The sequence below is a fragment of the Schistocerca nitens genome, chromosome 11 (genome assembly GCF_023898315.1).
Source record: "Schistocerca nitens isolate TAMUIC-IGC-003100 chromosome 11, iqSchNite1.1, whole genome shotgun sequence".
In the NCBI taxonomy this organism is placed as follows: Eukaryota; Metazoa; Arthropoda; class Insecta; order Orthoptera; family Acrididae; genus Schistocerca; species Schistocerca nitens.
This window is the reverse complement of record NC_064624.1, coordinates 193,479,566-193,502,747: the sequence shown is the minus strand read 5'-3', so window position 1 is coordinate 193,502,747 and position 23,182 is coordinate 193,479,566. Positions and strand designations below refer to the sequence as shown.

General features: G+C 39.3%; 1 long non-coding RNA gene across 1 annotated transcript in view; it reads left to right on the top strand.

Moving 5' to 3' along the window:
* The first annotated feature begins 12,391 nt into the window (after nt 1–12,391).
* LOC126213599 (uncharacterized) overlaps nt 12,392–23,182 on the top strand; it is a 144,523-nt gene continuing 133,732 nt past the window's right edge. Inside the window, exon 1 of the long non-coding RNA XR_007541269.1 lies at nt 12,392–12,690. This is a non-coding gene — a long non-coding RNA (uncharacterized LOC126213599). The remainder of the gene's footprint in view (nt 12,691–23,182) is intronic.

The following is a 23,182-nucleotide window of genomic DNA, read 5'->3' as shown; positions in this document are numbered from 1 at the left end:
GGCGGTGCTGGCGGAGATGCTGGTGGATGCGACGGGTGAGGATAGATTCCAGGACCTTGCTGAAGACCGAGGTAAGTCTGATGGGACGGTAGGAGGAGACGGCGGACGGCGGTTTGTCGGGTTTAAGGAACATCAGGATACGGGAGGTTTTCCACAGGTCGGGGTAGTAACCAGTGGACAGGACTACATTGTAGAGCCTGGCCAGGGTGGAGAAGAAAGGAGCTTCACGAAGGTGACGGTAGGTGACACGATCATGACCAGGAGCGCTGTTGCATTTTGTGCGGAGTGTATCAATGAGATCCTGTGTAGTGATAGGGGCATTGTGTTCCGTGTGTGCAATGTTGTCCAAGTACTGGAAACCAGGTGCGAGGGGAGGGACAGAGGTGTCAGTTCGATCTTGGACATCGGGGAATAGGGAGTAATTGAACTGGGGATCATCAGGGATGGAAAATACATCGGAGAGGTAGGAGGCAAAGTGATTGGCCTTACTAAGGGTGTGTCACTGGAGTTGCCGGTGGCGTCTAGTGTGTCCGGGTCACGCGTACGTAGGAAGGCACGGTAGAGACGGCAGGATTCACAAAGGAGGAGGACGGCCTGTGGGGGTAAGGTAGGACAGTGGGGGTGGATGTCGACAGTAGGGACGTGGGCCTCCATGGCCTCAGACAAGGTCTGCTGGAGAAAGGAGGCGGCATGGGTTACATCGTCAGGGTGGTGGTAGGTGAAGGGGTGGCTATCGACCTGGGTGGAGAGGGTATCCCGGTAGGCATTCCAGTTGGCACGGGAATAGTCACGGACGTACTTAGGGGGAGGGTCAATACAAGGGTCGGGGCGGGGGCGACGACCATCTGAAATGGTGAGGAGGACAGGGAGATGGTCGCTATCAGTAGGCTCCAGGACATCCACCGTTATGCGGCCAAGGAGGTTGGGGGAGGAGAGGATAACATCGGGAGTGTAGTTGGATTCGGGACGGGTGTGCTGGGGCATGGGGATGAGGTCACCTTGAAGTGAGGAGAGGAACCGATGCCACAGCCGTAACTGGGCAGCGGAACGACTATGGATGTTGAGGTCAGCGGCGATCACGTAGGAGGAGAAGGTATGGTCAATGTGGGAGAGGAAGTCGAAGGGAATCAGGCGTGAGGGCGTACATAGATGGTAAGGCCGGGGAAAAAGAAACTGAGGATCAGGTGTTCGGTGCGGTCGGGAAAGTGAGGTTGGAGCCGAACTGGGATCTGGCGGTGGTGACCAACGGCAACTCCACCACGTGCATTCGGGAGGGGATTATTGGAGCAGTGGTGGAGGTAGGGTGAAGTGTGGACGGTGTGGTGCGATTGGAGGAAGGTTTCATTGAGGAGGAAGGCATCCACGCGGTGGGTGGCAAGGGTGTGCAGGAAGAGGTTCTTGTTGGTGGGAAGGGAGTGGATGTTGTTGAAAAGGATTCGGTGCTGTCGCGCCATGACAGGGAATTAGACGAGGGTGTCAAGATGGGAAAAGGTGAAATGGGCCTGGTTGTTGGAGTAGGTGGCGTACATTTTTAGGTGGAAAATGGAACGGGCGGCGAGGGAGATCTATTGGAGGGTGTGGGGGCACTGAAAAGGATGAACATTCTGAAGGACGATGCTGAGGAATCTGATGATGTCCTCAGCGGTAGCTGCGAAAAACGCACGGTTCAGCATAAATACAGGTGCTGGCTACCGAAGCCTGCAGATTGTGTATTTCTATTTGACCGCGAACAGCACCTTAGCAACGACCTCAATACGTTGCAAGCTATAGTGTAATTATACAGGATGGACTATTGATAGAGACCGGGCCAAATATCTCACGAAATAAGTGTCAATCGAAAAAACTACAAAGAAGGAAACTCGTCTGGCTTGAAAGGGAAAACCAGATGGCGCTATGGTTGGCCCGCTAGATGGCGCTGCCATAGGTCAAACGGTTATCAACTGAGTTTTTTTAAAAAGGAACCCCCATTTTTATTACATATTCGTGTAGTACATAAAGAAATATGAATGTTTTATTTGGACCACTTTTTTCACTTTGTGATAGATGGCGCTGTAATAGTCACAAACATATGGCTCACAATTTTAGACAAACAGTTCGTAACAGGTGGGTTCTTTAAATTAAAATACGGAATGTAGGTACATTTGAACATTTTATTTCGGTTGTTCCAATGTCGCACATGTACCTTTCTGAACTTATCATTTCTGACAACGCATGCTGTTACAGAGTGATTACCTGTAAATACCACATTAATGCAATAAATGCTCAAAATGATGTCCATCAACCTCAATGCATTTGGCAATACGTATAACGACATTCCTCTCAACTGCGAGTAGTTCGCCTTCCATAATGTTCGCACATGCATTGACAATGCGCTGACGCATCTCGGCAGGCATTGTCGGTGGATCACGATAGCAAATATTCTTCAACCTTCCCCACAGAAAGAAATCCGGGGACGTCAGATCCAGTGAACGTGCGGGCCACGGAATGGTGCTTCGACGACCAATCCACCTGTCACGAAATATGGTATTCAGTACCGCTTCAACCACACGCGAGCTATGTGCCGGACATCCATCATGTTGGAAGTACATCGCCATTCTGTCATGCAGTGAAACATCTTGTAGTAACATCGGTACAACATTATGTAGGAAATTAGCATACATTGCACCATTTAGATTGCTATCGATAAAATGGTGGCCAATTATCCTTCCTCCCATAATGCCACACCGTACATTAACCCGCCAAGGTCGCTCATGTTCCACTTGTCGCAGCCATCGTGGATTTTCCTTTCCCCAACAGTGTATATTATGCCGGTTTACGTTACCGCTATTAGTGAATCACGCATCGTCGCTAAATAGAACGCGTGCAAAAAATCTGTCATCATCCCACAATTTCTCTTGACCCTAGTGACAGAACTGTACACAACGTTCAAAGTCGTCGCCATGCAATTCCTGGTGCATAGAAATATGGTACAGATGTAATCGATGTTGATGTACCATTCTCGACATCGACGTTTTTGAGATTCCCGATTCTCGCGCAATTTGTCTGCTACTGATGTGCCGATTAGCCGCTTCATCATTTGTTGCAGGTAGTGGTTGACGTTTCACATTTGGCTGAACATTTCCTGTTTCCTTCAATAAAGTAACTACCCAGCGAACGGTCCGGACACTTGGATGATGTCCTCCAGGATACCGAGGAGCATACATAGCTCACGCCCGTTGGGCATTTGTGATCACAATAGTACTACATCAACACGATATCGACATTTTCAGCAACTGATAAACGGTCCATTTTAACACGGGTAATGTATCATGAAGTAAATACTGTTTGTGATTCCATAATAAACAAGCTTGTTGACGAGTGAAATACGCTCCACACAATCAAAAGCTTTGCTAAGATCACAAAAGTTAACCTGAGCAAAATATTTTCCTTCATAAGCATTAAGTACTTTTTTAATCAGGGAGTCAATGGCATGGACTTCCTAAAGCCAAATTGTACCGCAGTAATTATGTTATTACATGTCAGATAATCACACAACTGGGAGTTGATGATCGATTTCAAACTATAGATAAAATAGGTGTCAAAGATATTGGCCGATAGCTAGATGGGCAATTTTTGTTTCCTTTCTTGTAAATGGGCACTACCCTGGATAATTTTAATACATCTGGGAATACTCCTTCAATTAGACATCTGTTTATACATTTAGTAAGAGGATATACTATGTGCCCAATTATCTTTTTTAACATGTTACAAGAAAGACCATATATATCATCTCTATCAGAGGGCCTAAAATTATTTACAATAGTTAAAACAACATCTGGTGTGACCTCTGTTAAAAGGAATCTGTCTTTCAGGGTGTAGTCTACATTATGATATTTAATGAGATCAGCTACAATTTCTTGCGGCCCCCCAACGCTTTCCCTAATTTTGTAAACAGATTTTATACAGTAGTTATTAAATTCGTCTGCTGAAATTTATACCTCAGCTTTCTGCTTGCTTTTGGCCACTGAATTTCTTATGGTCAATGCTGACTAGATTTCTTGTTTTTTGGCCTCATTTAAAGCATACTTATATTCCTTTTGTGCTTTTGATTACCTTTGTTTAGCCATATCAGTTTTCTGAAGTCTGTAAGAATCTCTACACAACAACAACCTCCTTTTCATATTGGATAGTTGAGCGGTATACCATGGATTCTTATCCCTATGTCTATTACTGTTACTTTTAGTGTTAACTTTACATTTATATTGAGGGCAGTTGGTCTCGAATATATTTAAGAAAGAATGAAAAAATCTATTGAACAATGTATTGGCAGAGCCCTGGGCATTATTGTTAAACATATGTGACCAGTCACAATTACTGAGTGAGACCATGAAATTAGACAATTTTTCTTGTGTTAACTGTCTTGTGATGACTATTTTAGGCTCTTTAAACTCCTTATAGTCCATATTACGCCTATCTGTACCTATTTTTACCCGAACTGAGTCATGGTCCGAGAAATAGAAGACAGCTAGCTACATCTGAAGATAGTAACTCTCTATTGACATTTGTAAGTATTTTGTCGAGACAAGCAGACTGTCTTGTGGGTTTGCAGTTCGTAAAAATGAAGTTGAATTGTCCTAACAGGTTTTTAAATTCATTTACAGTGTGCACGTCTTTGTTTACATCAAATTGAGCCTTGATGTCACCATCAATCACTATACTATATTTCTTCCAGTGAGGACTACGAAAGAAATGTAGTAAAATCTCAAGTTTTTCTAAAAATATTAGTAGACTTCCGTCTGGTGATCTATAAAGAGATACAACAGCAATTTTTAAATGATCCAGATAAACACCTGTGGCTTCAAAATGTATCTCACTGCACAGAAATCATAGATCTAGTTCATTAGTACGATTTATTAATTCTTTCTTAATTTAAACTGATACACCCCCATGAATATACTGCTCTGTGCTAAAGCTATTTGCTAAGAGGAAAACATCTAGTACATGAAAAGATATTTCATTTCCTTTACACCAGTGCTCACGTTGGCATAACGCATCAAATAAGTTCTCATTTGCAAATTCGTTTAAATTACTTGTTTTTCTCTTATACTTTCAATATTGAGCTAACCTATCTTGAGAGACAAAGCTGGTGAGTAATTTTTTTTATGGGGGCAATCGTCATTACTGCTATATTTCTTTCTAGTGTTACCGACATTTATTATATTACCCGTATCTTTAATCTGGTTGTCCAGTGTGAATCTGGGCAAACCTGTTACTCTCGGTCCTTCTTTGCTACCTCTAAAAAAGAGTCTTCCCTAAATCTAAGTGGTATTGACTCAGAGCTATCGATTTTTGCTATGCCTAACTCATTGGCTACTTATATGATTTCATTACTCACATGCTTCTTTCTGAGTTGATTCAGATGAAGACCATGAGCAGTGTGGAATCTTGTACCTAAGTTAGTTATGTTTACAAAACAGAAACAGCAAGAAATTAAGAATTCCACAGCTAAACACAACTCAATATGAGAGAAGCAGTGGTTACATGGCACACATCACTAATGCCAAATTTAAGGATAAGTTTAAACAGGCAATCAAACAACTGCTATCACAAACCCCTTTATATTTAATCACAGAACTTATTTCAAACTAAAATAACTGGAGCAGATTCAGATTCAGATTCTTTACATGCAATAGACTTCGTCAGTTGACTTAACCTATTAATTTTACAAAATAAATTTTGACATATTTAAGTTGATATTGGGCATTTCTAAAAATTCTTCTAATGAATAGAATGGATTAGTTAACAAGAAGTTATGAACATTGTCTTTAAATAATTTGTCAGTCTTGATTGACCCATTTTTAGACAATTTGTTATATATTTTAATTGCCATATACTTATGACTATTGTTAGTTTTAGCTAATCTATTTTGTGGCAACAGCAGAGAAGTACACGTTCTTGTATAGTAGCCATGTGTTTCATTTGTTACACTTAAATTAGGTAGTTCAGCAAGTATGTAGTTAACACTGTCAAGAATATATAAATTAATTACTGTTAAAATTCTATATTTAATGAACAATGGTTTACAATGTGTTCTATTATCTACCTTAGCCATTACTCTGATTGCTTTCTTCTGGATCACCATAATTTCATTTATTTTTCTGCTGTTTCCCCAGAGTATTAACCCATACCTTAAAACAGATTGAAAAAAGGCAAAGTACGCTGTCCTTACGTACTCAAATGTCACACAACACATCAATCTCTTCAACAAATATATAACTCTTGACAACCTAACCACTATGTGATCAACATGAGAGTTCCATGTTAGACTGTTGTCAAGTACAATACCTAAAAACTTTGCCTTTTGTTTTTCTATTTTAGTAGTCTTTGATAGACTGAACCACATATTCTGGGTCTTTTCCTCATTTAATAGCAGACCATTGGCATTAAACCATGATGTTGCATTTTCTTTTGCCAATTTCATATCACTTACAAGGTTATCAAGTACATGGTTTACAGATAGAAAAGTTGTGTCATCTGCATACATATATGTCTTTACATCTATATTTCCTGGTAAGTCATTTATGTGTACAAGGAAAAGAAGTGGTCCCAATTTAGATCCCTGTGGCACTCCATGTTGAACCTCGAGTATGTTTGACAGATGACTTCCTGAACTCACCACCTGGTTCCTTTTATTGAGGTATGATTTGATGAGTTTTAAACTTTTATCACATATTCCATAGTACTCAAGTTTAGAGAGCAGAAGTGAGTGGTCAACACAGTCAAAAGCTTTGCTCAGATCACATAAGGTTACCTGTGCGTGCGCATGGTCCTCAAATGCTGCTAGAATGTCTCTGACTAAGAGCTCTATGGCATGTATAGCTGACCTTCCTTTTCTGTAACCAAACTGTGATGCACTTAACATACCATTTAGTTCTAGGTACTCATACATCTGCTTATATATTATGCCTTCAAAGACTTTTCCTAGTACTGGAATTAGTGAAATTGGTCTGTAGTTTGCAGGATCTGATTTGACACCCTTCTTAAAGACTGGAGTTACCTTGGATAGTTTGAGAGGATCAGGAAAAAACCCTTCTATGAGACACAGGTTTATAGAATATGTTAATGGTGCTGCAATGTAATGTATGATTTCTTTCAATAGATTTATTGACATATTAAAAATATCTGTACTGTATGAATTTTTCATTTCTTTGACTATTTTAAGAACTTCATGTTGGCATACCTCTTTGAAGTGTTTCAATGATGATCTGGCCCTATTATGATTTAGGTCTGCTCTCTTCAGATAATCTATACATGTTACATTGGGTTTACTGATCAGCTTTTTGATATCATCAGCACAGCTTACAAAATATTTATTGAATGTATCTGCTGGTATTGGGACTGTCTTGTCGAAGTTTCTGACTTCACCTTTAACAGTATTAATTACTGACCAGGCTGTTTTGCATTGGTTTTTACTATGTTTTATGAAATTTGTGTTGTATCTTAGTTTCGCCAATTGCAACTCTTTCTTGTACAGTTTCTTAGTGATTTTTTCGAGATCCTTAATTTCATTAGAATTGTTTACTTTGGCAAGGCGTTTCAACAGCAGTAGCTTATTTTTTAGATTCTCCAGTTCTTTGGTGTACCAAAATTTACCCGTTCTTGTTTTATGGTATTTCTTTTGAACAAGATGGGCTTTTAAAATACCTGTTAAGTAATTGTGGAATGTTTCATAAACTGTTTGGGCACTGGAATCACAGTTTTGAAATAATTTGTCCCAGTTTGTTATGCTCAACTGGTGTGTTAGTTTTATGAGATTGTGTTTTGTTAATATTAAGGTATTGGATTTTGTTAACTTTTGTGCAGCCTTGCCCTCATCCCCTTTTATAAAATGTCTTAACTCTACTGTTAACATGGAGTGGTCTGAGAAAACAAATTCCTTTGCCTTGGTGGAGTACATATCACGAGCACGGTTGACAAAAGCATTATCCAAGCACGCTTGTAGTCTTGTTGGTTCTGAATTTACATGATGGAAGTTGTACTGCCTTAGCATATTCAGTAACTTATTTACACTGAGTTTGTTACATGTTACATCAAAGCTTGAATTAAAGTCTCCCCCAATTACAGTTACATACTGTTTCCATTTCGTTATGTAGCAGAGTACACTGTCTAAATTATCTAAAAAAGTTTTATCATCTGAGTCAGGGGAATGGTAGATACATACTATGATAAGTTTCATTATATCACATATGATCCCGGTAATTTCAAAGTGTTTCTCTACACATGCCCAACTAAGATCTAGTTCTCTACACCCTATTTCTTTTGAAACATAGATAACAGTACCACCATTACGGTACTGAGATCTGCAAAAACTGTTTCCATATTTATAACCTTCTGGTACATAGTATTGTATTTGTTCTGGTTTAAGCCAATGTTCTGATAGACATAAGAAAGAATACTTATTCTGTGGCAATGACTCATCCAGAATTTCAACTTTATTTTCAAGACCCTGAATGTTTAAAAATAGGATGTTGTTGTGACTTATCTGTGAGTTAGCAGGCTGGTTTTTCACATTTTTATCTTCTTCTTGGCTTGAAACCATAAAAAATTATCACTGAATGACACAGATTTATTTTTCCTTTGGCTCCTCCTTAAGCATTGCTGTGTTGCTGCTCCAGTCGTTGTTGGTTCTGCTACTGCTGCTGCTGTTGTTGCTTCTACTGATAATGATGGTGCTGCTGCTATTTCACTTATTTCTGGTGTTTGTTGTTCCATAACTGTTGTGCCTTTCTGTGAATTATTAACATTTGGAGTGTTCACTTGCATTAATAAAATTTCACATTTGTCTTGGAGAGGTGTAGCTTCACTGACAGCAGATTTCACATTGGATTCTACAGGATACACACACATCCTGTCCATGAGAGGTATGACTTTTCTATTATCACGCTGCACATTTGAGATTTTATTTACAAGTTCTAAAATTTTTGTTACTATTACGTTTTTTCCAAGTACATTTAGATGGGAACCATTTGTAGTGTGAAATCTTTTCCCTAAATTGCTGATGTTCACAAATGTTACATTTTCAAACCTCTTGCAAATATTTTGCATCTCTTTATTTGCAGTTTCAATTTCTTTATTTACACAGGACCATTCTATCAAGTCGTAACGGTGTGGCACTGAAAAAACAATAACATTTGTTCCTCTCAGCTCATACAGTTTTCTTTTTAGCGAGATTAAGAGATCGTTTTTTTCGTTCCTAGCTATATCATTTGATCCCGCCAGAAAGATGGAAAAGTCCTTTTTGCTCGATGAGGAAATTTTTTCTTGACTCATTGACGTAGCAGCACTGAATTTTGCTCCTGGTTTTATTGTACAGTTAAAACTACAGTTCTGACTACTTGTACGCCGAAATTCAGTGGCTATATTTCGTCCTTGGCTGTTGGCATATAGTTCAATTTTACCGGTACTTGCTGTTCCGAGATTGCCTGTTTCCTGCCTACCTTTGCAGTAAACGAAGTCTTGTTTGGCACTATTTATTGTGTCTTTTTTGCTAACACATGTCGATATTGTCTCAGTAGAGCAGCTTAGCGGTGGAAGATTTTTCGTGAGCACTTTCGCATATGATCTTTTACTTAACTGCTGCTGAAATATTCCATGTTTTACCTTATTCACAAAGTCGTTTGGTTTTCCACATGGTACACTCGCACTGTTAACTTCACTTTCACAATCCGCAGTCGAAAGAGCTTGAAAGTAATTTTCGTTCACTATATTTACGTTTCTTTCGCCGTTTTCTGTATCTTGTATTATCTGTTTGCGTCTTTTGTACTTCACTTCCGTCCAATTCTCCGACATATTCGTACTTTCATGGCGCGAATTTTTCATGTTCCGTTCACTTTTTTCTTCTTTAAGTTTCTTGATATCCATCTTCAAGGAACTGATAATAAATTGTAAACTAGACACCCGTTCGCTGAGCTTTGTAATTTCATCCTTACAACTGTCACAATTTTTCTTTTTCACGGCAAAATTCACACTTTTTCTCGGACACGCACAACGAATTTTTACACTAGCCGCCATCTTAAAATTGCAAACAGGCATAGTACACTAAAAAAAAAAGTACACAAGTGTAGAGAAAAAGAGAAAGTAAAATGTGTTAACTTCTTAACAGCATTTATTTATCTAAAGATTTCGTTTTTCTACAGTATTATTGCTGTTAAACTTTTTTATAATTGTAAACAAAACGGGATCTAGAATATGTCTGTACCGTGTGACTATTATACTGTATAAATAAAATGATGGACCAATAGTACAGAATTGTTGCAATTAAATATTCTGTAATTTAGGTACATAGACTATGTATGCCTCATAAAATCCGTTCAGTTTAAAATATCTAAAATTTTGTAACTATGATGTTAATTTCCAGGAATGTTGTGACTAAAATTTATTAGTTATCTTAGCAAAACTATAGTTAGAACCAGTAAGAGTAATGTAGTTTATTGGAAAGCTGACAAAGCAAGTATGAACTTGGACTTACTCCATACATGTACATCATAAGCTGCTAAATACATTAAAAAAAAAAAATTCTAGACTGCTGCTGGATGAACTCTCAAGTACTATATGTGTGTTGTTTATAATGCAAAAGGTGAACGTTGAATCCTTATAGAATCTGTCCCGCCTACACGTCTCTTTCTGTCTGCCCATTTGTGAAACTTTGCCGACCTAACATGTTGCATAAATGAGGGTTTAAAACACATAAGCCGTTTTGCTGGAAAGTCAGAAGTTTGCAGCACAGTGAGTTGAGATGCATTCTGCTTTGCCCTCTGACGTTTTTGCGTGAGTACGAGGCCAACGTGTTGGTCTGCCATCTGTCGGCAACGCCAACCAACAAGTGCGATTGAGAGCCTCTCGCATATTACTTGACCAATTTCGCACTTGGAAGTTTCACAAGAACATCTCAGAAATAACAAACATCTCCTGCGCGATATCTATTATTTAAACATATTTTATTAATGGGATTGCTAGAAGCGCCAATACCTCCTCATTATTTCGGGCGAAAATATTTCATGCTCACCAATATTTGTGGTAACACATTCTACATATTTACCAACTGCCGTAGGCATCGTTAATTTGAGTTGTGACTGAGCTGGTTACTTATTTAATTTTTTCAAGACATGGAAATATCAGTCTGTGTCTATGAGTCTCACCACAGCAACTCATAGTGTGCACGTGGACACAGCTTCTGAACAGTTCTTGCACTGCTCCAAGTCTGAACACACAATCGTAGTGCTTCCCTTTCGGACAAAGCGGAGGTTTGGTACGATTATATACAGTACGGCAAAGCACCTCAAGATATGGACCTCCAGTTAAAGCTAATGGGTAAGAAGATAGAGAGTGTACAATCCACAAAGTTTTTGGGCATGCACATTGATCAAAACTTAAGCTGGAAAGACCATCTCATGTACTTATCCCAAAGGCTTGCATTGAGGATATTATCTAGAGTATGCAGCACAGACTGTACTAGACTAGTGTATTTTGCTTACTTTCAGTCCATCGTGTCTTACGGCATATTGTTCTGCGGTAAAAGTAAATCAAGCTTAGCAGATATCTTCAAATTTCAGAAAAGAGCTATACGAATCATAACACATAACTCTGCAAGAACTCATTGTAGGCCCCTTTTCAAAGAACTGCAAATACTCACAATACCATCACTGTATTTTTTTAAAAGCATTCTGTGTACAAGAGCACATATGAAAAATCTACGTACAAATGAGGACTGCCATAATTATAATACTAGAACTCGTAAGAATTTGTATGTAGAAAGGGTAAGGACAACACAAACCCAAAAGCATGTAAGTTATTTTGGAATAAAACTCTACATTGCTCTGCCAGTGTACATGAAGGCAATAATAGATGAAGTAAAATTTTAAGACTGAGCTTAAAAATTACCTTTTAAGCAAACCTTTCTATGACGTAGACGAGTACTTTGATTGTGTGTAAATTTATTGCCAAAAATTTTAATTTATATGTCTAATTTGTACTTTTAAAAAATGCCTTGAAAGTGATATTCCATTATTATGTCTGTAGTACTTGTACTAGTATGACAACTTTGCTGTGACAATTCCTACATCATGCAAATGATATACAGGCCGATAATAAAATAAAATGAAATGAAAGATCGTATAGTGTTGGAAACACTACCGATTGGCCCACGTCATTCTTACTCTCCTAATTATGTCCTTGCCTGCCCATCCAGTCGACAATCACCATCTTCAATTTCCGTTAATGTAAAAACTCATCCTTAGCTTTTATCTGTTTGTTGCTTTTGCGTTACTGTTGTGTTGCTGCTACGGTGGACCAATGGAGAAAAGTGCGCGACGTTTAATGACGGAGAATCCGCACGTAGTGTAGAGGAGCGGCGCGAGAGGGCAGCAGCTGTGGGCGGCAGCACGAAGTGTCACTGCCTGCGAAAGTATGGCCGTCATTGCATACGCACAGCGTACAGCTGACTGCACTTCGTGGCATTAGTAGCCACGTTGTTCGTTTAAAATAGCAAGTACTGTGTATTTTTGTCTTGAATAAGTCAACAATGCTGTGCTTTTAGCTGAACTTTCGAAGCCAAGAAGAGAGGGAAGCAGCAAGAAGAAGAATATGGCTGATGAAATTCTGCAGACTTGCAGAGCAAACTGGCAGAACACAAAAGCAACTGCATTATGTGGAGTAAGAGCAATTTTCACGCATTAACGTAGATTGGAAAATGTAAGATTCCCCGCCTAGTATGTCACGTAGCAAAGACGTGCAGTATTTTACTTGTACAGCTCGTGACGTAACTAGCTGCAGAATGTTGAGGTTAAATTCGTAAGTTACAGTATTGGTGCTTTTACTGGTGAACACGTGTTGGTAAAACACAAAATTATGTCACCAGTAACTGAGCCAGCAAAACAAAATCTCGTTTCAACTTGTAGCGTGCAGTTCCTGAAGCATGCTTTTCTCATTTGTTTATTTCTGTTCAGTGTAACATGGCGGGAAGTGACGAATTAAAACGAAACGAGACAAACGTGAAAGGAAAACAAATATAATGAGAACAGTATAGTTGATTTCTCGTTATTTTACAGTTGTTGTGTAAGAGGCTGTTGCAGTAAACTATCTCAAGTGCAAATAGACCTTCAACATGTGTAATATATTGCGGTACCGGAACACATGCCAAGTAATGAACGTCACATAAGAGATGTTAAGTTTTTAAATTAAAAATAAAATTGCTTTCTAGCAATTCAAGAAGTGGAATGCCACAGATGAGAAGGTGTGTGTATTACTGTACTCCAGCATGTGACCTTTGTGTGTTGTGATTAGCAGCAATATTTCTAAAGTTGTGTTGTTTTGCAAATGAACATCTTTTTCATTTCCAAATGTAATTGTAATGGACAGTTACGAAATTTATTCACCTTTAATACACAGCAGACGTAATGGGGTCAGCCAATTATAGTTTCACTGATTAATCGAATAGTTTTATTCTAGAGCCATTCTAAACCAAAGGAACAAATGAGTTTGTGATACTTAAACCAGCTTTTGTTATTGTAAACCAATACTTGTACGCAAGGCCGTCGCTGAGAGGAAGATGTTTTTGAAATATGCCCCTAGGAGACAGGAAAAGGGAAAAATTAATTTTATAGCTTCAGTAGCTTGCACATCTTATTCATACTGAATCACAACAGCCTGAAATACTATAGGAATACTTATAATTTTATGGTTTAATTAATAGGATGTCACACATTCTGACCCACCAGCTTGGTGATCATAAATTTACCACCACAAGATACTTAAGTATTCCAATAAAAGAAATGAATGGAATTACCTGGTGTATGCTGTGAAATGAAAACTAGGTTCAGTAACTATTAAAATAAAAATTAATTTTTATTGTAGCTACTGTATTTTTTAAATGGGACAAAAAGAAAAAATAATTTCATCCATCCCCATACAGATAGCAATGAAATTGAGTGATTGTGAAACTGAAGTAGGTATATAAATGCTTTGAAGACTTAAAATGAGAAATATGGTGTACATTCAGTAGATAATCGATGCATGAATAGTCCACCTCTTTCCTATTAACTTAAGCATGCAATTATTCCACAATAGGGTGAAGTGGGGTAAGTGTAACCACATTCTGGCATAGTTCAACTTTGGCGCCAAATTGCCAACTTGTTATTGAAGATATGATTTTGAAATTTCTCATGCTTAAAGTTTGACTTATTGACTTTTAAACAATATACATTTTGTTTCTGAAAGAAAAAATTATATGGTCAAATAATTGTTTTCAAAACTTTGTGTTCTGAGGTTACACTTGCCCCATGGTTCGGGGCAAGTGTAACCCCGCATTCTTGTACCCACACAGAGCTTTGTAAAAGAGACTTTGGGTAAGTGACCTGATTACCCAATTTTTACTGAATTTGAGGATTTTTAAATTATTAAAATACCTTAAATTTTACTCAAGATAAGAAATTTTTTGCACTCGCCTCTTTGTATATTATGAAATACACAGAAACTGTTAGGTAAACTAAAAAAAATAAGTGTTAGCCTAAACCATAAAACACTGAAACAGAATGCATCATAGATGATTTATTTTTGTTTTAGGCCAGTAATTTATTAGTTTAAATTCTACAAAAGTAATATTTTTTTCTTTAGTAGGCAATTTGACTAAAATAATAAAATATCTAGTCTCAAGAGAAAAGAAAAAAAACCACTTTATAGGTTCACTTTCTATTATTTTTCATGGTAATTGAAGTAAAGTTGTTGGCAATTAGTGTTTAATGCTAAACTGCCCTAATTCAACTTATTATATTCACACTTAGGCCCTAACTATTATTTAGTCACTGAATGCTGTATGAATCAAATGTAACACCAAATGTCAAGTCTCCCCTGTGACCCAAAGTAGGCTCAGGCAGCACTGAAATGACATCACAGGAAGGAACTTGCATCTCATCTCTTCTACCAGGCCAATAGAATGTGGTGCCATGCTTTGTCTTATTTTTGCATCTGAGGAAAATCACTTCTGACTCTCCTAAATCAATAATTTTGGTAACTTGGCCAATAAAATGAACTTTCTTACATTTTGTTGCAAAAGCTACCAGAACATACTTTTCCAACTGTAATTTAACTTTGGCTTCAAAAAAGTTTGCCTCTTTTCTTCTTCTTCTTCTTCTTCACAGCTTATCATTTCTTTCCTGAGATCATCCTGCATTATCATCTTCATCACTACTTATTAAAGATAGGCCTCCTTCAGTTTCACTTTCTTCACTTGTTCATTCAACTTCTAGTCTTTTTTCTTGTTACCCACGTGGGCAATCGTGGATTTTTTTTCCACAAGATTCTGAGATGCCATTTTGGATAAAGTAACAGCACTTTGTTTGGAAGATTTACTTTTCATTACCAAGCCCTTTTTTATGCCGATAATGCTTTTTTGTTTTGCTTTCTCCTTATTCTTGTTTCCTTTAAAATCTTTTTCTTTATAGATGGCATCTTGAAAAGTGATAACTTCAGCTCCTGGTGCAATCCTTTTCTTCTTTGTTTTACCAGTGGGACTACACTGTTGGACTGTTTCCAATAATAACCTTTCAAATGACAAATCAGAAGTTCCAGAACATAATGAAACATTGGTTAGCTTGGGATTGGTTGAGAAAGAACTGTGATACTGAGAGAACTACAGGGCTCAGTAGATGTAGGCCTATAAAATTCTGGAGGTTGTTCAGCTGGAAGCTTCCCAAAAATCTGAGTACTTTCTGTTAGAGACGTAGTTTCCACACAGTCTATGGCTGCATTATCATGAGCTGGCAATGGATTTGTTTCTGCCAAAGATTTGGTATGAGCTACATATCTTTTATATGCCTCGGGATCGTATTTAGTTTTATCAATTACTTCTCTACTGTAAGGGAATATTCCTGCTTTTTGAAAACCACTTTTCACAAATTCAGGTGGTGTTTCATTCCATACAGCAGTGAGGAGATTGGAACAGTCACGTTTGCTCATTTTTACTCCTTGATGATGTCTCTGGTGATGAGTTAACTTTTGGTCCCAAGTAGATTTCACACACAGGAAGGTCAGTTTAGTTGATCTAGTGTGATGGCAAAAACAGGGTTATGGCTTAAATAACTATGTTCCGGTAAGTTTGTTTGGGGCAAGTGTAACCCCCCCCCCCCCCCGGTTACACTTCCAAGTGTACCCGGGGGGGGGGGGGGGGTTACACTTGCCCCACATGGGAAAAAGTTGGGGTAAGTGTAACCATGCCTGGCATATCAAGAGCTTTATCAGTAGAGTAAAACGAATCTCATATTTGAAAGTATCATGCAAAAGTTAGTTTGTAACCAAAAAATTGTGCAGTTACCTTTAAAACTGCGAAAATGACAGACCAACAAATTCTGAGCATGTCACTCTCTCGCAGAGTTAAAATGTAGACGTCACTTCAAGTCCAAAAATTAATTACCAATTTATGTCAGATTTGACAACTTACGGTTAAATAGGAGTAAATTAACATGTGTGATAGGTCAGAGTTAAAAATACACCTTCTTTAAGGCACCATAAGCCGTGGTTACACTAACCCCATGGTTACACTTACCCCACTACACCCTACATTACTGTGCAGAATTGCGCTAAAGATGTCTGCATTATTAGTCAGAACTTGCGTGTTCCTGGGAATATTTTAGACTGCCATTAAAATGTAGTAGTTTTGTTGAATATGACCTTAAACTATTATGTACTTTAAATAAACTTCCCTCTTCAATTAATAATTTGTTGCACATCACTTGTTTCAGCCTGACCTGTGTCAATAAATATGCTTTGATTCGGGTTCCTACGATCTTCCTGTTCACAAGTTGCAAAATTCACTACAAAAATCTGATTCAGGCACCCAAACAATGGTTCTAGTACTTTTTACCTCCCGGAATCCTTCAAGAAGTGCATTAAAATCGTCACAAACTAATGACTGGTTCCGCTTGTTTGACAGGTAGCTCAGTAATTCACCTAAATTTCTCTTAAGTCACTGAAAGTCACATAGACCCCTGAGGAGTCTTATTATTAGAAATGTATTATTCTGTAGTAACAACAGACAAGCACATGCTTTTACATTGCGATTTACAAAGAAACTCCTTGTTTTCATATTTTGCTTTTGTGTTAAAACTCCTCGTTTTTCCAGGTTAAGTGTACACATACATGATGCTAGCCTGTAATCCCTTATATCTTATTTCTCCATCACCGTGAGTACATGGTGTTGAGAGAGGCACAAAACACACATCCAAATTTCACACATCTTTCTAACATAAAAGAAGCTCATGTAACTCTTTATTCAGCATCCTAATGTTTTGACGGACCAAACATTTAACTTTCCTGGAAACTATTCCATATTTTACGATGTTATGCAGTTCTAATTTCTCTCAAAGCTGTCTGTCTGTAATCTGACTCTAACCAAAAGATGTGTTGCCCTACGCTTCCTGCAAGATGCTCAACTAGTTTCTCGGGTTAACGGAAACGTTCGATTCCACCCGTGTGCTTTGACCAATATGGCGGAAACGACCATTCACAGTAACTCCCATATCGCTACTAAAACGTCATTACGTAAACATGACAACAAACACGAAAATAGATCGAAAAACCATCAAACACATATTTCTCCGATAATATAATGAAACTAACAGGACAAGGTTGGGGGGGGGGGGAAGTGGGTGTTTTTTGGGTAGGGCAAACAAAAAATAACACAAGCCACTAAACCAAACGATAAAATAAAACGACCACAACCTTTCCAAAATCAACTAGAAACAATATTCACTGGAATCGAACATTTCCCTTGACCTATATAGCTCAACAGAAACTACCGATACCAATTCATACAAACCAAACGTACAACCACGTCAACAATCATCACTGCCTCAAAAACCACAAGAAAACACCAAATTTGGAACTAAACACTTCCCTTGACCTTACAGGTCATCAAAAACACACAAAACCTACTCACCAATACCAGCAGCACCACCACCCCCACACAAGATCCACAAATTATCTAACCAGATATAAACATGAACAGCAACTCACCACACACACACACACACACACACACACACACACACACACAAACACACACACACACCCGCGTGCGCGCACACAACACTATACACACAACCTCATAAACATAATAAACGACAACCAAATAAAATTCCCAACCCCTCCACCCCCCCCACCCCCGAAAATCAAAATAAAAGAAACAAATACTAACATAAAACAAAAAAAGACATACACATACTAGAACAAAAAAAAAAAAACAAATACCAAAATCTACAACCACCCCCACCCAACTACCTCCCCAAACCTCACCAACCTCCCGCCCCCCCCCCCCCCCCGCCCAAGAGCCTGAGCTGACACCCCCCCCCCCCCCACCCCAAAAAAAAACCCTAACTAACCTTCGGCCTGTAGATCTTACTAACAGCCCTTAAGAAAACCCTAAAAATACAATACTCCTCAGGGATTCTCTTCCACCAACATTACTCACGTAAATGAGCCTGAAGGTTGGAAGAGCGCCTCTTCCCCCTCCCAATAACAGATTTAACAGCAACCACAAAACCCCTCTATATTATTTGTACAGGCTCCACTCTCATAATTCTTAAACTCAACATTGTGATTGCCTCCTGACCCAATCCACTATAAGAAGGAAACCCATCAGAAACTACAGTACTCACCTGTTCTACATACTCCTGAATCAACCCCACCAACTCCCTCCCAGACCTCGATACCACAGCCCCCCCCTCCCCCCCCACCTATAAACGAACCACAGGCTTACCCCTCCCATACTTCCTCCTACCAAACTGCGACTCATCAGTCTCTATCACTACTCCAGGCCCACCCAACTTACCACTGTATTTAATGTATTCTGATCAATCCTCACGACAAAAAGAATACCAATCGAGGACTGTTCGCTCACTCACACCCACCTCTTGCGCGCAAAAGCTGAAAGAGGACTGATAACAAAAATGATAACTCGTCAAGACAATTTCACAAATGCCCGACCTAGACTTCTCGGACCAGGTACCCCAGCGAATGGAGCGCCAAACGTTATCACGCCGGCACCTCACTCGTCCGAGACGCTGGAACTTTCGTTAACTTCATACGTTCACCACATGCAGTGCACTTCACCAGCTCGGCCAGAAGACCAAACGGCTGCAGGAATTTGATGAGCAACATTGAACTGTCATGTAACATGCCCCACAACCGAAAACTGTTGATTTTATCGGTCATATCTGTTCCTAACGGTGACATAACAATAGTAATCCAAAAAATTCAGACACGACAAACCACACACGACACTACATTAACTTAGAAATAACCAAAAACCAAACCGTCAGCTCACTGCAGAATATTCCACTAGAAATTCACTAATCACCAGAACAACACCCGACAACGTCAACAACTCAAATGAACCCAGTTCGACACACAACCTACAAACACCAGCAGAGAGCACCACCAACCACAACCTTACGGCACTTACAAACACATCACAAACGCACACTAACCCAACAACAAAACCATACGCACAACCCACAAACACGCCACCAGAGAGCACCACTGACAGAACAAGAAGACATCTACAAACACTCACAAACTAAGCTTCACACCATCGTGACGTCACACACCAAAACAGACTTAACTCACGGGTCGAAGCCGACGGGTGGTATCGGACCCTTCTGGTGACCCAGTTTCTCCCCCTACCCACCCTATTCGGATGCAGGCAATAATTAGTGTATCCACATCTGCCAATTGGAGCGACAGTAACAGCACACACACGAGAGATTGATTCAATCAAAATCAGTTCACTCAGCACCCAGATTACATGGCTGATAGCTGTGTTTAGATTAGATTAGTACTTGTTCCATAGGTCATGAATACCACACTTTGTAATGATGTGGCATCTGTCAGGTTAATAAAAGGTGTCTATACAAGATATTACATTAGACAAAATATTACATGACACTCAATATTATATATATATGTGTGTGTTTGTGTGTGTGTGTGGGGGGGGGGGGGGGAATTACCCACTTACTATATCCAAAAATTCATCTATTGAGCAGAAGGAGTTGCCATTAAGAAATTCTTTTAATTTCCTTTTATATGCTATATGGCTATCTGTCAGACTTTTGATGCTATTAGGTAAGTGATGAAAGACTTTTGTGGCAGCATAATTTACCCCCCCCATTAACCATGGACCTTGCCGTTGGTGGGGAGGCTTGCGTGCCTCAGTGATACAGATGGCCGTACTGTAGGTGCAACCACAACGGAGGGGTATCTGTTGAGAGGCCAGACAAACGTGTGGTTCCTGAAGAGGGGCAGCAGCCTTTTCAGTAGTTGCAGGGGCAACAGTCTGGATGATTGACTGATCTGGCCTTGTAACATTAACCAAAACGGCCTTGCTGTGCTGGTACTGTGAACGGCTGAAAGCAAGGGGAAACTACAGCCGTAATTTTGCCCGACGACATGCAGCTTTACTGTATGATGGAATGATGATGGCGTCCTCTTGGGTAAAATATTCCGGAGGTTAAATAGTCCCCCATTCGGCTCTCCGGGCGGGGACTACTCAGGAGGACGTCGTTATCAGGAGAAATAAAACTGGCGTTCTACAGATCGGAGCGTGGAATGTCAGGTCCCTTAATCGGGCAGGTAGGTTAGAAAATTAAAAAAAGGGTAATGGATAGGTTAAAGTTAGATATAGTGGGAATTAGTGAAGTTCGGTGGCAGGAGGAACAAGACTTTTGGTCAGATGAACACAGGGTTATAAATACAAAATCGAATAGAGGTAATGCAGGAGTAGGTTTGATAGTGAATAAAAAAATAGGAGTGCGGGTAAGCTACTACAAACAGCATAGTGAACGCATTATTGTGGCTAAGATAGACACCATGCCCATGCCTACTACAGTAGTACAAGTTTATATGACAACTAGCTCTGCAGATGACGAAGAAATTGAAGAAATTTATCATGAAATAAAAGAAATTATTCAGATAGTGAAGGGAGGCGAAAATTTAATAGTCATGGGTGACTGGAATTCGAGAGTAGGAAAAGGGAGAGAAGGAAACATAGTAGGTGAATATGGATTTGGGTTACGAAATGAAAGAGGAAGCCGTCTGGTAGAATTTTGCACGGAGCAAAACTTAATCATAGTTAACATTTGGTTCAAGAATCATAAAAGAAGGTTGTATACATGGAAGAATCCTGGAGATACTAGTAGGTATCAGATAGATTATATAATGGTAAGACAGAGATTTAGGAACCAGGTTTTAAACTGTAAGACATTTCCTGGGGCAGATGTGGATTCTGACCACAATCTATTGGTTATGAACTGCAGATTGAAACTGAAGAAACTGCAAAAAGGTGGGAATTTAAGGAGATGGGACCTGGATAAACTGAAAGAACCAGAGGTTGTAGAGAGTTTCAGGGAGAGGGTAGGGGAACAATTGACAGGAATGGGGGAAAGAAATACAGTAGAAGAAGAATGGGTAGCTCTGAGGGATGAAGTAGTGAAGGCAGCAGACGATCAGGTAGGTAAAAAGACGAGGGCTAATAGAAATCCTTGGGTAACAGAAGAAATATTGAATTTAATTGATGAAAGGAGAAAATATAAAAATCCAGTAAATGAAGCAGGCAAAAAGGAATACAAACGTCTCAAAAATGATATCGACAGGAAGTGCAAAATGGCTAAGCAGGGATGGCTAGAGGACAAATGTAAGGATGTAGAGGCTTGTCTCACTAGGGGTAAGATAGATACTGCCTACAGGAAAATTAAAGAGACCTTTGGAGAGAAGAAAACCACTTGTATGAATATCAAGAGCTCAGATGGCAACCCAGTTCTAAGCAAAGAAGGGAAAGCAGAATGGTGGAAGGAGTATATAGAGGGTTTATACGAGGGCGATGTACTTGAGGCCAATATTATGGAAATGGAAGAGGATGTAGATGAAGACGAAATGGGAGATAAGATACTGCGTGAAGAGTTTGACAGAGCACTGAAAGACCTGAGTCGAAACAAGGCCCCGGGGGTAGACAACATTCCATTAGAACTACTGATGGCCTTGGGAGAGCCAGTCATGACAAAACTCTACCATCTGGTGAGCATGATGTATGAGACAGGCGAAATACCCTCAGACTTCAAGAAGAATATAATAATTCCAATCCCAAAGAAAGCAGGTGTTGACAGATGTGAAAATTACCGAACTATCAGTTTAATAAGTCACAGCTGCAAAATACTAATGCGAATTCTTTACAGACAAATGGAAAAACTGGTAGAAGCCGACCTCGGGGAAGATCAGTTTGGATTCCGTAGAAATGTTGGAACACGTGAGGCAATACTGACCTTACGACTCATCTTAGAAGAAAGATTAAGGAAAGGCAAATCTACGTTTCTAGCATTTGTAGACTTAGAGAAAGCTTTTGACAATGTTAACTGGAATATTCTCTTTCAAATTCTGAAGGAGGCAGGGGTAAAATACAGGGAGTGAAAGGCTATTTACAATTTGTACAGAAACCAGATGGCAGTTATAAGAGTCGAGGGACATGAAAGGGAAGCAGTTGTTGGGAAGGGAGTGAGACAGGGTTGTAGCCTCTCCCCAATGTTATTCAATCTGTATATTGAGCAAGCAGTAAAGGAAACAAAAGAAAAATTTGGAGTAGGTATTAAAATTCATGGAGAAGAAGTAAAAACTTTCAGGTTCGCCGATGACATTGTAATTCTGTCAGAGACAGCAAAGGACTTGGAAGAGCAGTTGAACGGAATGGACAGTGTCTTGAAAGGAGGATATAAGATGAACATCAACAAAAGCAAAACGAGGATAATGGAATGTAGTCAAATTAAGTCGGGTGATGCTGAGGGAATTAGATTAGGAAATGAGACACTTAAAGTAGTAAAGGAGTTTTGCTATTTAGGGAGTAAAATAACTGATGATGGTCGAAGTAGAGAGGATATAAAATGTAGACTGGCAATGGCAAGGAAAGCGTTTCTGAAGAAGAGAAATTTGTTAACATCGAGTATAGATTTAAGTGTCAGGAAGTCGTTTCTGAAAGTATTTGTATGGAGTGTAGCCATGTATGGAAGTGAAACATGGACGATAACTAGTTTGGACAAGAAGAGAATAGAAGCTTTCAAAATGTGTTGCTACAGAAGAATGCTGAAGATAAGGTGGGTAGATCACGTAA